We start from the raw sequence: 16440 nt of genomic DNA on the forward strand, positions 1-16440 counted from the left end.
CTGGCACGGCGGCGGTAGGGGGTCGACGGCGAGCTGGGACGTCGGCGAGGGGCGGCGTTGATGCAGGAGGAGGTTGTCGATGACGGCGGTGCTTCTCGAACAAGTCGCAGGTCCTGGGGTGGCTTCTAGCTCCGGCGGCTTCTGCGACGGAGCACGGGCGGCGATGATGCAATTGAGTGGCTGTGGTGCGCAATGTTGAGGGGAGAGAGTGCGAGGAGGATCAGGGAGAGGAGGGAGGTCGATTGGTGTGAGAATCGGAGGAGGAGGAGCGCTCCTTTTATAGGTTGCAAGATGGCCGGGCGGGGCACGGCAGGTCGACATCGACACGGCGTTGCCGGCGATGGAGAGGGTCTGGAGGGAGCAGGGCGAGGTAGGTGGTGTCCAGTCGGTGCTAGCGAGCTAGACGGCAAGGTGGGGGACGGTTGGGTTGGCGCGCGTTGCATCCTTGACTGCGGCGGCGTCCGCGGGAAAATGTCGACGGTGTCGACGGCGGCAGGCGGCGCGAGGACACGGGACCGTGTCAGGCGGGTTGGCGCGGCGACGGCGATGCTCAACGTGAAGAGAGGGGGTCCAGGGGAGGCGTGCTGCGGCGAGGCGACGCGTGCCCAGGGTATGTCCACGGACGCGCGCGCTGCGACGCGAGCGGCATACAGGCAGAATTTGGGCGAGCGAATTCCGGCGACCTGCGGCATCTTCTCCGACCAGGGTTGGTATAGGCTGCACTAGGGAGGTGAGGTGGTGCTTATGGACATCAGGGCCAGAGCTGGAGGTGAAGGAGAGAGGAGGGAGCACGGCCTGGCCGGCATGCTATGGCATGGCCATGGCTAGGTCATGTCTTGCCCTTCCCTAGGGTTGCTGTGATGGTGTGAGGCAGAGAGGGGGCAAGGGAACATGTAGGGTTGGTTTGGGTAGATTTGAGTTAGGCTAGAACACTATTTCAAATAGTGTTGCATTTATGCCATATTGGAAATTTGCAAAATTTGCTCAAATTGGATTGAGTTCAAAAGGTTGACCAAATTGACAAGAGTGGGTTTGGGTTGGTTCTAAATGACCAGAGGCAAAGAGAGGTGGTGGTGAAATTTAGGAAATTTAAAGAATGACAATTTTCACTAAGTGGAAGATTGTTCCCCTTAATTGAAAGTGCCAACTTTGGAGGAGCATAACAATTGATCAAGAAGGATTGGGGCCAGGTGGTCTTTACAAAAAGTGTTCATCTTGATGTCCTCTTGGATGACATGCAAGGAGTTGGGAAAGTTTAGTTTGAAAAACTTGAAATAGAGAGGCTCAAAGTAGTGACCAGAATAATAATGGCAGATTTGACCATTATTGCATGTGATCCCCAATTGAGTTTGAAATTGATTTGAATTGGGTTTCTTGGATTCCAAAAGTTGTAATAGATGTTGAGTAACATTATTCAACTCCTAGTGAAGGCCAACATGGTCTAGGGTCAAAATCTATAAAAGTGGCATAAGCCCTATGTGAGGTTTTGTGAATTTCTAACTATTTAAACTTTTATTTTTCTTGGCCTTGCTTTGACAAGGGTGAGGTTTATTTGGTGTTAGAAGAAGTTGGATGAAAGGGTCCAACCATTTTGAGACAAGGTTGGTGCCTAGGTCAAAGTTTGATAAATTGGCCCTATGTGTATGTGAGGGAAAAATGGAGTTATCCCACTATTGGGTTTCTCTCCATTTGATTGGACTTGACTTGACTCCAATGTCATTTTTATTAGTTTAGAAACATTTTCAAACCATTGAAACCATTTCAAATGGTCTTGCTCCAAGATTTGCAAAATTGGTCAAAACACATGAGAGAGGACATGTCAATTTTTCTTATTCTTGTAAGGTGCTCCCCTTGCTTTACTTGGGCAAGGTGGAGGGTCAAATTAGGTTTAGATTAGGTTCAGAGATGGTTTCACACCATTTTGGTAAAGGTAGAAGTGCATAGGACAAGAATTTGTGAAAATGGCTAGGGGTCACATATGCCTCTATGCATATGTGGCATTTGATTTTTATTGAACTTGGCTTGACCCAATTGATTGTTGAGAGTTGAAAAGGTATATAGGAGTGATCCAACCATTCAACTTCAAGTCTAGGGTCAAGATCCTCAATTTCACGAATTTGATATTTTGCTCTCATATGCCTCTATGGCATTATTACTCTCTTTTTGAAAACCTTGTGTTCCACTTAGGATTGTGTTGGAAAAGTACTAGATAAGGTTTAAGAGGACTTTCCAATTCTCTACATAAAGTAGAGAGGCCTAGGGGAGGTTTTACAAAATAGCCATAGGCATATATGCCTCTTTTAAAAATAAGATTTTTCCTTTTTATTCTATTTTTCTAAGATTGAGGTCAAGAGGGATGTGGTTTAGGGTTTAACACGTTTTACAATGGTTCACTACCATTTAGTAAAAGAAAAGGGGTAAGGTTTCAGATTCACATATTAGGGCTATAGGCCCACATATAGTTTTTCCTTTATTCAGGGTTTCTCAAAAGATCAAAGGAGTTTTGAAAAGGTTAGGGCTTAGGGTTCTTCTTATTTGATTTCCTTCTCTTTTTGTTGTTATTTGGTTTGTGATCTTTACTTGATCACTCTAGGGTTTTAGGGTTTACCCCTAAGCAGACAAACACTCAGCAGGGTAGAAGCACAAGCAATAGGGTGGAGCCCTAAGCATAGCAATCTAATTTAGAAAAGTTTTTGTTGGTTCTCATTTTTGGAAAAAGGAAAAATTCATTTCTGCTTTATTTTGAAATTTGGGATGTTACAAACCCTTCCCCCTTAAACAAATCTCGTCCCGAGATTTTAAGAAGAGTTAGGTTCCTAAGAGAGATTGGGTGATAGGATTTAGCAGGGAACATACTTGGCATATTCTGAGAGGTTTCTTGTGTTTCGGTGGCCTTCAGGTTGTAGTAGCGACCGTTGCGGTGTTCGGGTGGTTTGGAGCAAACTTCCTTCTGGTTGCGATATGGCGCTGCTGCTGTGCAGATGCAGCGGGGTTGGCGGCGATCTTGGAAAGCTTCTTGCGACATTCATTGGAGTAATGACCCACAGTTCCACATTCATAGCAGGTTACCGTTGACCTGCTTGTTTGTGCGATGGGTACAGCATTGCTTCCAGTCCTTGGGGCTTTGTTGGCGGCTTTCACCGGACACTTGTTAGAGTAGTGACCAGTAACACCACATGCGTAGCAAGTCACATTGGACTTGGCTCTGGGGGCATGGTGGGGTATTGGGATGAGCTGTTCTAGTGAGGCTATCTTCACGCGGAGGCGGGCAATGAGGTAGTCCTTCTTGGCGTGTTGATGGCGAAGTGCCTTGCGCTCCATTGCAAGGATGTTGATGGTGTCAGCCATCTTGGCGTGCTCTGGGTGTATCTGATTGGCCTGGGCACGGGAGTTGTTGCGGGTAGGAGGGGCCATCTGAACATTGAAGTAGATGATAAGATAAGGGGGAAACTTCTATGGTTTGTTTGAGTTAAAATTCAAGAATTGAAAACTTGAAAACTTGAGGAGTGTTGAGGGGGTAAAAACCAGCAACACTTTTTCATTCATACCAAACATCACACATTACAAATCTAACACACCGTTGGTTTGAAGAACCATTCATTCGTTCTACGATACATGGGGATCCTGATACAACTCACACCTACTTAAGTGCTGAGGTGATACTACTCTTCCGGGTGGAATCTTCTTCTTCACGGGTGAGATGCTTGACGATAGGCGAGGGCGTTGTCCAAATCCCTGCGGGTTTTGTACTGCCGGAAGTCCTGAGGTGCTTCATAGGGATTCATCCTTGGTTGCGGTGGGGGCATGGTCATTGGTTCTCCCCAGGGGTCATGTCTTGGGTAGTAGATGAAGCGGGTGTTCTTGATCTTGTCCTTATTTTGTCCACACAGACGAAAAATTGCCTCTTGCATCGCTTCGGCTAGTCCTTCCTTCCAAGTGTTTCCCGTTACAGCAATCCAAATGGTTTCCCATACCGGGGCGTCAAGCTTCCTTCGTAGATCAGTAGAAACGTCCCACTGAGGTGGTTCTCCTGCCTTAGCTTTGAGTGGCAGTCCGAAGAACTTGGGGTACGGGTGTCCTAGATAATCCACTAGTTGCTTCAACTCTTTTTCGAACTTGAGGTCGCCTTCGGGACCAAGCTGATAGGACTCCCATTGGTACGTCATCTGTGAGCAAAGAGGAGTAAATTAGAGAAGTAGTCAAGTGTGCAAGTTTTTATGTAGGCTTGCAAGAAAGTAGAGTATAGATTTCTCATCTTTTTGAAAAGGATTTCAAGGATAAGGGTAAGAACAAGTTTTCACAAATATTCACTTCATTGGTTTTTGAAACTAAGTTTTTCAGACGTCCATTCTAACTAGGGTCTCCTAAGGTCAAACAATGGCTCTGATACCAACTTGTCAACACCCGGATTTTTAAGTCCAGGTGCCTGTCATGCCATACATCGCAATCCCAGGAATATTGTTGTTGCGAGACATAACAGCTGAATATCATAAGTCATCATTCATTACATACCATAGTCGTCTTTACAAATAGGGATCACATGATCCCATAGTACACACAGAGTTGATCTAGGGATCAACATTCACCAAGTTCATAGTTTCATAGCGGAAGCGTAAAGTAGAAGGGACTCTCTAGTCCACAGGCCAACGCTTGACGTCAGAAGGCTCCCTAGTTGTCGTGGACGTCCTGCTGGTCATCTTCTTCACCCTGTTGTTCTTCTTCAAAATCTGGCCATTTGAATAGCCAGGGACACAGCCGTGAGTACTTTAAAGTACTCGCAAACTAATACTAAGGTAAGTGCTCACAAACTTAGTAAGGGGGTGCTAAGCTCTAGTTTATTTTGCATAAAGCAGATTTTGTTTCACAAACATTTTTGTAAACAACTCTTTATGTACTAACTAACTTAAGTGGGAACATTAGTGTCATTCCCACAACCAGATTGTGATTCCGAGTCAAAGTCTCCATTCAAGTTCAAAATCATAAGTCACCCTTCACCATTCATCGTTTTTGAAAAGTTCTGATGACGGAACAGTATGGCCTTTCCAACTGTCCATAACCGAGGACGCGGCTATTCGAATAGGTTTACTCTGCAGAGGTTGTACACTTGTGCCACAACAATTGCAATAGCTCGTCAGGTAATCGCGGCCCTGATTTATCGTACGCAGTACGCGAACTACCAATCATAACCTTTCATTTACACATCCTAGTATAGGCACCTCTCCCCATGAGCTTGGCCTCCCAGTGAAGACCAACTGTCAACCTGGGAACTGCACAGGGCTTGGGCCGGACATTCACCTCATCGCGCATCATATCGTATCATCTCAGTTGTTGTGGTAGAGGCAGCTTTCGGCATAACCCCGATGATGCTTGTTTAGAGGGAACCCATACTAAGACACACAAACTTCCAGTTAAGCCCTACCCAGATTCAGGTATTGTGGGGGTACGGTAAAATTGGAATGGTATCGCATCCGAACCCAACCATCAGTATTTTTGAAACATTCACCAAGTCATTCACCAGTCATCTTCACCTTCAAAAGAAATCATTCAATGGAATGCATCTTCATCCCAAGGTTTCGAAACTCCTTTAAAAATCTCTCAATAGAATGACTCGTCATTCCAAGGTTTTCGAAATCATTTCAGTTCCCAGTCTCCCACATGGAGTAGCCACTTTCAAATCAGCACTAGCATCTATGCAAGAGGGATGCTAAGTATTTGGTGTGTTTCTAGGCTAAGTTTGATACTCTTGTACTAGTCCAATACTAGCCAAGTGAATCATGAATCAAAAGGTACTTTGATAAAACAAAGGTAAATAAAGTTTGTAAGTATAAACGGGGAATTAAGATCATAAGCCTGAAGTAAAATAGGGGAAGGCTTTGCTCACCGAGAGCTTAGCAAGTGTGCAAGATTATTATCTTGCAACCAAAATGGTTTGCCTCAAGCTAGCTTGCATTGGTGGTAGCTTGCTAACCTTACTACTTTAGTCACCAACTTGTACTTTGACCAAAGTTAACTATAAAAGTAACCCATCTAGAAAACAAGTAAGAATTTGTAAAATCAAAACTTAGGATAGGTTCATGGAATAAAAGGTAAGAAACATGGTGCCTTGCCCCAAGGGGCGTTGCACCTTGCAAGAATATTAGTTTGCAAACAATATCTTAGCTTGCAAACAATATCACCTTGCAAAGGTAATTTCTATCAGTGCTAGCTTGCGTTGGTAATAACTTGCAATACTATCAGCTTGCAAGAGTATAATTTGCCAACTAACTTGCAAACATATCATTGATAATAGCTTGCGATAGAATAGTTTCTCTTAAGGTTAGCTTGCCTTGGTTGAAGTGAGGGTCCAAGTTCTCTTCTCCTTCCTTGTTGTAGAAGTCCTCCTCTTCCGGATGGTCTCCGGTACTAGCGTCTAAAATACGAATACGGGGTACACAATCATCATACCAAACTTCATACTAACTAAGCACACACAAGTTTTACACAACTTAAACTAGCATCTCACCCTACTAATAAGTGGGGGGGATGGGTTCCTCTTATTCAAGAACAACTATTTTCTTCTCATTATCCTCTTAAGATTTAATTTCTCTTATGAACAAGATATGACCTAGGTTGACTAAGGTCAACCTCTTCATACTCATCATTTGAGAAAATGTTTTAAATGAGGTTCCATACCTCATACAATTTAATCCTAACAAGGGTAATGATTTAAGGTCACCCAATACTCAATATGAGATTATATAGACCATGGTCCATAACTCATGTTGGAATACTTGGGACCAAGATTTAAATGAGAGAGAAACCTCTCATAAGATTTAACACGTAGTTGTAACTAGGTTAGCAACTACCATTGAGGTGATTTCACATCCTCAACAATTCATTGGCTATTCTAACAAAACTTGTACTCACACCCATATTCCAATTACACCTATAATACAAAAAAGGGTGCATTGGTTGTGGGGTTTGAGAAAATAATTTCCTCTCTCTACATGGAAATGATAATTTCCATCTAGGGTTGGAGAAACACTTCTCTCTTATTGAAAACTTCTTAAGATTTAATTTCTCAAACAATCATACATGAAATCATGTTGACTCAGGTCAACCATTCATTCTCCTTATTTGAGAAATAGATTTAAATGAGGTAGAGTACCTCATGCCATTTATTAACACTACAAATGACTTAAATCTCTAAGGAATTCATATAGGTGAGTTTGGGCCAGGGGTCCAAACATCACATGAATTCATTTGAGACAAGATTTAAATGAAGCATAAGACTTCATATGAATTACTTAATAGTTTTGGACAATATCAACTAGTTAAACTAGCCATATTACCCACTACTTAAACTAGGGCATGATCATGCAAGGTGACCACACCATTTTATTGCATAAACAATTAGTGTAAGTCAAATGTGAGCTAAAGGAGTTGGAATTAACTCAATAGCTATTTTGGTTGATTTTTAAGAATTATTCTAAGGCAGGAAAGTCCCTGACTTGTTATTTTTGCCAGATTAATTCTACAAAGAGATTGACCAGGAGGCCAATGGCATTGGATAGATATTTTTCTAGGCTTTCCAAAAATATCAATTTCATAAAATTTGGCTCAGCAGATTTGAAAATATTCAATTTCAAAGTGGGGTTCAGTATGTAAATTTGTAACTAAAGTATTTAACAGGATTTGAAAAATGGGCCGGCGGGAAATTTGACGGGCCGAGATATTTGAAAAGCCAGGGGGCAGCCCAACTAGCGCTACGGGCCAGCTGACAAGGGGTCCCACCTGTCGGCGAGGGCGGCTTACCGAAACGGTATGGAAGGCTGCAGGCCGTAGGATTAGATGGCGATCGGGCGGCTGTGGTTCGTCGTCGTCGTCGACGCGAGGGCGACGCTGGCACGGCGGCGGTAGGGGGTCGACGGCGAGCTGGGACGTCGGCGAGGGGCGGCGTTGATGCAGGAGGAGGTTGTCGATGACGGCGGTGCTTCTCGAACAAGTCGCAGGTCCTGGGGTGGCTTCTAGCTCCGGCGGCTTCTGCGACGGAGCACGGGCGGCGATGATGCAATTGAGTGGCTGTGGTGCGCAATGTTGAGGGGAGAGAGTGCGAGGAGGATCAGGGAGAGGAGGGAGGTCGATTGGTGTGAGAATCGGAGGAGGAGGAGCGCTCCTTTTATAGGTTGCAAGATGGCCGGGCGGGGCACGGCAGGTCGACATCGACACGGCGTTGCCGGCGATGGAGAGGGTCTGGAGGGAGCAGGGCGAGGTAGGTGGTGTCCAGTCGGTGCTAGCGAGCTAGACGGCAAGGTGGGGGACGGTTGGGTTGGCGCGCGTTGCATCCTTGACTGCGGCGGCGTCCGCGGGAAAATGTCGACGGTGTCGACGGCGGCAGGCGGCGCGAGGACACGGGACCGTGTCAGGCGGGTTGGCGCGGCGACGGCGATGCTCAACGTGAAGAGAGGGGGTCCAGGGGAGGCGTGCTGCGGCGAGGCGACGCGTGCCCAGGGTATGTCCACGGACGCGCGCGCTGCGACGCGAGCGGCATACAGGCAGAATTTGGGCGAGCGAATTCCGGCGACCTGCGGCATCTTCTCCGACCAGGGTTGGTATAGGCTGCACTAGGGAGGTGAGGTGGTGCTTATGGACATCAGGGCCAGAGCTGGAGGTGAAGGAGAGAGGAGGGAGCACGGCCTGGCCGGCATGCTATGGCATGGCCATGGCTAGGTCATGTCTTGCCCTTCCCTAGGGTTGCTGTGATGGTGTGAGGCAGAGAGGGGGCAAGGGAACATGTAGGGTTGGTTTGGGTAGATTTGAGTTAGGCTAGAACACTATTTCAAATAGTGTTGCATTTATGCCATATTGGAAATTTGCAAAATTTGCTCAAATTGGATTGAGTTCAAAAGGTTGACCAAATTGACAAGAGTGGGTTTGGGTTGGTTCTAAATGACCAGAGGCAAAGAGAGGTGGTGGTGAAATTTAGGAAATTTAAAGAATGACAATTTTCACTAAGTGGAAGATTGTTCCCCTTAATTGAAAGTGCCAACTTTGGAGGAGCATAACAATTGATCAAGAAGGATTGGGGCCAGGTGGTCTTTACAAAAAGTGTTCATCTTGATGTCCTCTTGGATGACATGCAAGGAGTTGGGAAAGTTTAGTTTGAAAAACTTGAAATAGAGAGGCTCAAAGTAGTGACCAGAATAATAATGGCAGATTTGACCATTATTGCATGTGATCCCCAATTGAGTTTGAAATTGATTTGAATTGGGTTTCTTGGATTCCAAAAGTTGTAATAGATGTTGAGTAACATTATTCAACTCCTAGTGAAGGCCAACATGGTCTAGGGTCAAAATCTATAAAAGTGGCATAAGCCCTATGTGAGGTTTTGTGAATTTCTAACTATTTAAACTTTTATTTTTCTTGGCCTTGCTTTGACAAGGGTGAGGTTTATTTGGTGTTAGAAGAAGTTGGATGAAAGGGTCCAACCATTTTGAGACAAGGTTGGTGCCTAGGTCAAAGTTTGATAAATTGGCCCTATGTGTATGTGAGGGAAAAATGGAGTTATCCCACTATTGGGTTTCTCTCCATTTGATTGGACTTGACTTGACTCCAATGTCATTTTTATTAGTTTAGAAACATTTTCAAACCATTGAAACCATTTCAAATGGTCTTGCTCCAAGATTTGCAAAATTGGTCAAAACACATGAGAGAGGACATGTCAATTTTTCTTATTCTTGTAAGGTGCTCCCCTTGCTTTACTTGGGCAAGGTGGAGGGTCAAATTAGGTTTAGATTAGGTTCAGAGATGGTTTCACACCATTTTGGTAAAGGTAGAAGTGCATAGGACAAGAATTTGTGAAAATGGCTAGGGGTCACATATGCCTCTATGCATATGTGGCATTTGATTTTTATTGAACTTGGCTTGACCCAATTGATTGTTGAGAGTTGAAAAGGTATATAGGAGTGATCCAACCATTCAACTTCAAGTCTAGGGTCAAGATCCTCAATTTCACGAATTTGATATTTTGCTCTCATATGCCTCTATGGCATTATTACTCTCTTTTTGAAAACCTTGTGTTCCACTTAGGATTGTGTTGGAAAAGTACTAGATAAGGTTTAAGAGGACTTTCCAATTCTCTACATAAAGTAGAGAGGCCTAGGGGAGGTTTTACAAAATAGCCATAGGCATATATGCCTCTTTTAAAAATAAGATTTTTCCTTTTTATTCTATTTTTCTAAGATTGAGGTCAAGAGGGATGTGGTTTAGGGTTTAACACGTTTTACAATGGTTCACTACCATTTAGTAAAAGAAAAGGGGTAAGGTTTCAGATTCACATATTAGGGCTATAGGCCCACATATAGTTTTTCCTTTATTCAGGGTTTCTCAAAAGATCAAAGGAGTTTTGAAAAGGTTAGGGCTTAGGGTTCTTCTTATTTGATTTCCTTCTCTTTTTGTTGTTATTTGGTTTGTGATCTTTACTTGATCACTCTAGGGTTTTAGGGTTTACCCCTAAGCAGACAAACACTCAGCAGGGTAGAAGCACAAGCAATAGGGTGGAGCCCTAAGCATAGCAATCTAATTTAGAAAAGTTTTTGTTGGTTCTCATTTTTGGAAAAAGGAAAAATTCATTTCTGCTTTATTTTGAAATTTGGGATGTTACACCTAGAGAGGAGAGTGTAGAGAGAGGAACACTCCCTGACGCCAGCAAGGTGAAGATCACCGGCGATGAAGACCACCGGCGGCTAGGGTTGGAGTCGCCAGAGCTCTAGGGTTTTAGCCATTTTAAAAGTATGTGTCCCCCAAAAAACACTTTTTCATGGGTTATTTCATCCCGATGCTATCCAGGTCCTAGACGCCCCAGATACGGATGTCTACGATAGGGTGTTGGTGTCACATTAGAGAAGATACGGTGACGAAATTGATTATAGGCATCATCTAGAAGAGGGAAGTAGTTAAGAGTAACAACATGAATAAGAACAAGCTCCGATTGAGGCCGTTTAGAAAGCATTGAAAATCTCTTTGGGATCTAAGATGAAATTACTTCACTTTCTCACGATCTATATAAATTTTAATGTACGCACACATCCCCTCACACGTGTTGAAACTCTCGACCCCCAAAACGACTAACCCAAAGTAACAAACAAGTTTGCAAAAAGCACAAGTTTTTTTTTTACTGTTCGGTTTTGCATGGGTTATTTCATCCCGATGCTATCCAGGTCCTAGACGCCCCAGATACGGATGTCTACGATAGGGTGTTGGTGTCACATTAGAGAAGATACGGTGACGAAATTGATTATAGGCATCATCTAGAAGAGGGAAGTAGTTAAGAGTAACAACATGAATAAGAACAAGCTCCGATTGAGGCCGTTTAGAAAGCATTGAAAATCTCTTTGGGATCTAAGATGAAATTACTTCACTTTCTCACGATCTATATAAATTTTAATGTACGCACACATCCCCTCACACGTGTTGAAACTCTCGACCCCCAAAACGACTAACCCAAAGTAACAAACAAGTTTGCAAAAAGCACAAGTTTTTTGTTTTTACTGTTCGGTTTTGCATCGGTTATTTCATCCCGATGCTATCCAGGTCCTAGACGCCCCAGATACGGATGTCTACGATAGGGTGTTGGTGTCACATTAGAGAAGATACGGTGATGAAATTGATTATAGGCATCATCTAGAAGAGGGAAGTAGTTAAGAGTAACAACATGAATAAGAACAAGCTCCGATTGAGGCCGTTTAGAAAGCATTGAAAATCTCTTTGGGATCTAAGATGAAATTACTTCACTTTCTCACGATTTATATAAATTTTAATGTACGCACACATCCCCTCACACGTGTTGAAACTCTCGACCCCCAAAACGACTAACCCAAAGTAACAAACAAGTTTGCAAAAAGCACAAGTTTTTTTTTGTTTTTACTGTTCGGTTTTGCATGGGCTATTTCATCCCGATGCTATCCAGGTCCTAGACGCCCCAGATACGGATGTCTACGATAGGGTGTTGGTGTCACATTAGAGAAGATACGGTGACGAAATTGATTATAGGCATCATCTAGAAGAGGGAAGTAGTTAAGAGTAACAACATGAATAAGAACAAGCTCCGATTGAGGCCGTTTAGAAAGCATTGAAAATCTCTTTGGGATCTAAGATGAAATTACTTCACTTTCTCACGATCTATATAAATTTTAATGTACGCACACATCCCCTCACACGTGTTGAAACTCTCGACCCCCAAAACGACTAACCCAAAGTAACAAACAAGTATGCAAAAAACACAAGTTTTTTTGTTTTTACTGTTCGGTTTTGCATGGGCTATTTCATCCCGATGCTATCCAGGTCCTAGACGCCCCAGATACGGATGTCTACGATAGGGTGTTGGTGTCACATTAGAGAAGATACGGTGACGAAAGTGATTATAGGCATCATATAGAAGAGGGAAGTAGTTAAGAGTAACAACATGAATAAGAACAAGCTCCGATTGAGGCCGTTTAGAAAGCATTGAAAATCTCTTTGGGATCTAAGATGAAATTACTTCACTTTCTCACGATCTATATAAATTTTAATGTACGCACACATCCCCTCACACGTGTTGAAACTCTCGACCCCCAAAACGACTAACCCAAAGTAACAAACAAGTTTGCAAAAAGCACAAGTTTTTTGTTTTTACTGTTCGGTTTTGCATCGGTTATTTCATCCCGATGCTATCCAGGTCCTAGACGCCCCAGATACGGATGTCTACGATAGGGTGTTGGTGTCACATTAGAGAAGATACGGTGATGAAATTGATTATAGGCATCATCTAGAAGAGGGAAGTAGTTAAGAGTAACAACATGAATAAGAACAAGCTCCGATTGAGGCCGTTTAGAAAGCATTGAAAATCTCTTTGGGATCTAAGATGAAATTACTTCACTTTCTCACGATCTATATAAATTTTAGTGTACGCACACATCCCCTCACACGTGTTGAAACTCTCGACCCCCAAAACGACTAACCCAAAGTAACAAACAAGTATGCAAAAAACACAAGTTTTTTTTTGTTTTTACTGTTCGGTTTTGCATGGGCTATTTCATCCCGATGCTATCCAGGTCCTAGACGCCCCTGATACGGATGTCTACGATAGGGTGTTGGTGTCACATTAGAGAAGATACGGTGACGAAATTGATTATAGGCATCATCTAGAAGAGGGAAGTAGTTAAGAGTAACAACATGAATAAGAACAAGCTCCGATTGAGGCCGTTTAGAAAGCATTGAAAATCTCTTTGGGATCTAAGATGAAATTACTTCACTTTCTCACGATCTATATAAATTTTAATGTACGCACACATCCCCTCACACGTGTTGAAACTCTCGACCCGCAAAACGACTAACCCAAAGTAACAAACAAGTATGCAAAAAACACAAGTTTTTTTTGTTTTTACTGTTCGGTTTTGCATGGGCTATTTCATCCCGATGCTATCCAGGTCCTAGACGCCCCAGATACGGATGTCTACGATAGGGTGTTGGTGTCACATTAGAGAAGATACGGTGACGAAAGTGATTATAGGCATCATATAGAAGAGGGAAGTAGTTAAGAGTAACAACATGAATAAGAACAAGCTCCGATTGAGGCCGTTTAGAAAGCATTGAAAATCTCTTTGGGATCTAAGATGAAATTACTTCACTTTCTCACGATCTATATAAATTTTAATGTACGCACACATCCCCTCACACGTGTTGAAACTCTCGACCCGCAAAACGACTAACCCAAAGTAACAAACAAGTATGCAAAAAACACAAGTTTTTTTTTTTTGTTTTTACTGTTCGGTTTTGCATGGGTTATTTCATCCCGATGCTATCCAGGTCCTAGACGCCCCAGATACGGATGTCTACGATAGGGTGTTGGTGTCACATTAGAGAAGATACGGTGACGAAATTGATTATAGGCATCATATAGAAGAGGGAAGTAGTTAAGAGTAACAACATGAATAAGAACAAGCTCCGATTGAGGCCGTTTAGAAAGCATTGAAAATCTCTTTGGGATCTAAGATGAAATTACTTCACTTTCTCACGATCTATATAAATTTTAGTGTACGCACACATCCCCTCACACGTGTTGAAACTCTCGACCCCCAAAACGACTAACCCAAAGTAACAAACAAGTTTGCAAAAAACACAAGTTTTTTTTTGTTTTTACTGTTCGGTTTTGCATGGGCTATTTCATCCCGATGCTATCCAGGTCCTAGACGCCCCAGATACGGATGTCTACGATAGGGTGTTGGTGTCACATTAGAGAAGATACGGTGACGAAATTGATTATAGGCATCATCTAGAAGAGGGAAGTAGTTAAGAGTAACAACATGAATAAGAACAAGCTCCGATTGAGGCCGTTTAGAAAGCATTGAAAATCTCTTTGGGATCTAAGATGAAATTACTTCACTTTCTCACGATCTATATAAATTTTAATGTACGCACACATCCCCTCACACGTGTTGAAACTCTCGACCCCCAAAACGACTAACCCAAAGTAACAAACAAGTATGCAAAAAACACAAGTTTTTTTGTTTTTACTGTTCGGTTTTGCATGGGCTATTTCATCCCGATGCTATCCAGGTCCTAGACGCCCTAGATACGGATGTCTACGATAGGGTGTTGGTGTCACATTAGAGAAGATACGGTGACGAAATTGATTATAGGCATCATCTAGAAGAGGGAAGTAGTTAAGAGTAACAACATGAATAAGAACAAGCTCCGATTGAGGCCGTTTAGAAAGCATTGAAAATCTCTTTGGGATCTAAGATGAAATTACTTCACTTTCTCACGATCTATATAAATTTTAATGTACGCACACATCCCCTCACACGTGTTGAAACTCTCGACCCCCAAAACGACTAACCCAAAGTAACAAACAAGTATGCAAAAAACACATGTTTTTTTTGTTTTTACTGTTCGGTTTTGCATCGGTTATTTCATCCCGATGCTATCCAGGTCCTAGACGCCCCAGATACGGATGTCTACGATAGGGTGTTGGTGTCACATTAGAGAAGATACGGTGACGAAATTGATTATAGGCATCATATAGAAGAGGGAAGTAGTTAAGAGTAACAACATGAATAAGAACAAGCTCCGATTGAGGCCGTTTAGAAAGCATTGAAAATCTCTTTGGGATCTAAGATGAAATTACTTCACTTTCTCACGATCTATATAAATTTTAATGTACGCACACATCCCCTCACACGTGTTGAAACTCTCGACCCCCAAAACGACTAACCCAAAGTAACAAACAAGTTTGCAAAAAGCACAAGTTTTTTGTTTTTACTGTTCGGTTTTGCATCGGTTATTTCATCCCGATGCTATCCAGGTCCTAGACGCCCCTGATACGGATGTCTACGATAGGGTGTTGGTGTCACATTAGAGAAGATACGGTGATGAAATTGATTATAGGCATCATCTAGAAGAGGGAAGTAGTTAAGAGTAACAACATGAATAAGAACAAGCTCCGATTGAGGCCGTTTAGAAAGCATTGAAAATCTCTTTGGGATCTAAGATGAAATTACTTCACTTTCTCACGATCTATATAAATTTTAGTGTACGCACACATCCCCTCACACGTGTTGAAACTCTCGACCCCCAAAACGACTAACCCAAAGTAACAAACAAGTATGCAAAAAACACAAGTTTTTTTTTGTTTTTACTGTTCGGTTTTGCATGGGCTATTTCATCCCGATGCTATCCAGGTCCTAGACGCCCAGATACGGATGTCTACGATAGGGTGTTGGTGTCACATTAGAGAAGATACGGTGACGAAAGTGATTATAGGCATCATATAGAAGAGGGAAGTAGTTAAGAGTAACAACATGAATAAGAACAAGCTCCGATTGAGGCCGTTTAGAAAGCATTGAAAATCTCTTTGGGATCTAAGATGAAATTACTTCACTTTCTCACGATCTATATAAATTTTAATGTACGCACACATCCCCTCACACGTGTTGAAACTCTCGACCCCAAAACGACAAACCCAAAGTAACAAACAAGATTGCAAAATGCACAAGTTTTTTGTTTTTACTGTTCGGTTTTGCATGGGCTATTTCATCCCGATGCTATCCAGGTCCTAGACACCCCATATACGGATGTCTACGATAGGGTGTTGGTGTCACATTAGAGAAGATACGGTGATGAAATTGATTATAGGCATCATCTAGAAGAGGGAAGTAGTTAAGAGTAACAACATGAATAAGAACAAGCTCCGATTGAGGCCGTTTAGAAAGCATTGAAAATCTCTTTGGGATCTAAGATGAAATTACTTCACTTTCTCACGATCTATATAAATTTTAGTGTACGCACACATCCCCTCACACGTGTTGAAACTCTCGACCCCCAAAACGACTAACCCAAAGTAACAAACAAGTATGCAAAAAACACAAGTTTTTTTTTGTTTTTACTGTTCGGTTTTGCATGGGCTATTTCATCCCGATGCTA

The sequence above is a fragment of the Lolium perenne genome, unplaced genomic scaffold (genome assembly GCF_019359855.2).
Source record: "Lolium perenne isolate Kyuss_39 unplaced genomic scaffold, Kyuss_2.0 unplaced43, whole genome shotgun sequence".
In the NCBI taxonomy this organism is placed as follows: domain Eukaryota; kingdom Viridiplantae; phylum Streptophyta; class Magnoliopsida; order Poales; family Poaceae; genus Lolium; species Lolium perenne.